Source organism: Echinops telfairi, unplaced genomic scaffold (genome assembly GCF_000313985.2).
Source record: "Echinops telfairi isolate 266 unplaced genomic scaffold, ASM31398v2 ScPeMD7_3;HRSCAF=10, whole genome shotgun sequence".
NCBI classification, from domain to species: Eukaryota; Metazoa; Chordata; class Mammalia; order Afrosoricida; family Tenrecidae; genus Echinops; species Echinops telfairi.
In genome coordinates this window covers 49,486,694-49,488,514 of record NW_022103899.1, presented here as the reverse complement: position 1 = coordinate 49,488,514, position 1,821 = coordinate 49,486,694, and the positions used below count along the sequence as shown (strand labels likewise).

Here is a 1,821-nt window from a genome sequence, read left to right as displayed (position 1 = left end):
CCCTTCAGGACCAGTGGTGTGAGTGGTGATACCGGGAGGGTAGAGGGAAGGTTGGATAGAAAGGGGGAACCAATTACAAGGATCTACATATAACCTTCTCCCTGGGGGGTGGGCAACAGAAAAGTGGGTGAAGGGAGACATCAGACAGTGTAAGATATGACATCATAATAATAATTTATAAATTTTCAAGGGTTCATGAGGGAGGGAGACTGGGAGAGGGAGGGGAAAATGAGGAGCTGATATCAGGGCTCAAGTAGAAAAAGAATGTTTTGAGAATGATGATGGCAACAAATGTACAAATGTGCTTGACACAAGGGATGGATGTATGGATTGTGATAAGAATTATATGAGCCCCCAATAAAATGATTTTAAAAAGAAAGAAAGATTTCACTTGCTCTGATGATGTTTGTTGTAAGAGTGTTAGCATCCCTTCCAAATAGAGCATCAATACAAGCTTTCTTTGATTTAAAGAGAAAAAAAGAAAGTTGGACACCGAATAGGAAAAATAAATACATTTGAACTATGGTGCTGGCGAAGAATATTGAAAGTACTACAGACTGCCAAAAGCACAAACACATCTGTCTTGGAAGAAGTCCACCCAGAATTCCCCTTGGAGGCAAAGATGGCAAGACTTCATCTCACAGACTTTGGGCAGGTTGTCAGGAGAGCCCAGTCCCTGGAGAAGCACATCGTGCTGGTAAAGTGGAAGGCAATGAAACAGAGGAAGGCTCTCGGCAAGATGGATTGACAGACTGGTTACCACAGCGGGCTCGAGCATAAGAACCGCTTTGAGGGTGGCCCAGCGCTGGGAGGCGTTCCATTCTGTCGTAGGTGGTGGCCGCTGCGTGTAGGGATCAACTCAATGTCAACTAACAACGGGAACAACAAAGGCTCTGTTGCCTATGTGGGCTCGAATTGATGCAGTGGAGCTATTATAGCTTCAGGCCAGAAGCCCTGATAGTGCAGGGGTTCAGCACATGGCTGCTGAGAGGTCGATAGTTGGGATCCAGGAGATGTGGGGAGAAAGATGCGGCAGCCTGCTTCTACAAGGAGGATAGCTTGGAACCCCCGTGGGGCAGTTCGCCTCTGGTCTGCGGGCTCACTCTGATTTGGAATCAAGGGCGGCAGTTTGATTTGCTTGTTTTCACTTGACTACTGATCTGTGGACTCATTGCTCTTCTGTCATCTATCAATCTGGCACAGAAGTAGGGGAATTGGGAGCCCTGGCGGCACTACCAAGTAAGTGTTGGGCTGCCAACTGCAAGGTTGGTGTGGTTCCAACCCCCCAGGTGCTCTTTAGAGAAAAGACGAGACTGTCAACTCCTTATAAAGATTTTATAAAGATCCCTACCAAGGCTCACTGTGAGCTGGAATCAATTTGACAGGAGAGGGTTATTTCGGGGGGTTATCGTCATTTCAGTTAGAGACAATGGATTCGTAGTAATAATCAGGTAATAGCAAAGGTCTTTGCCATGGTGACGGGGCAGAGCTAAAAGCATCTCACCTTGGAATGCATCGGCCAGAAACGGGTCGAGAAAAGATGTACCTTCCTGAGGAAGCCAAGTAACTAGCCTGAGATGGCTTTGTACGCAGGCAGCACAGGCGGACTGCTGCCGTCCGTTACTGAAATGAAGGCTCTCCAGACAAGGACACGCAAAGTCCTGGAAGACTACATGGTTGTGCCAGGAAATGGATCGTGAAGTGTCTTTCCGCAGAAACTATGTCATGGTAAGCTCTCTTCCTCCTACTCCTCTTTCCTGCCCTTCCTCCCCATTGCATTTTCCTTCCTTTCCCATTTCCTCTCTCCCTGCTCCCATCATC

The 1,821-nt window shown here is 47.5% G+C and overlaps 1 pseudogene; it reads left to right on the top strand.

Annotated features, from left to right (window-relative positions):
- LOC101641400 overlaps nt 1-851 on the top strand; it is a 3,072-nt pseudogene extending 2,221 nt beyond the window's left edge.
- Nucleotides 852-1,821: the final 970 nt, after the last annotated feature.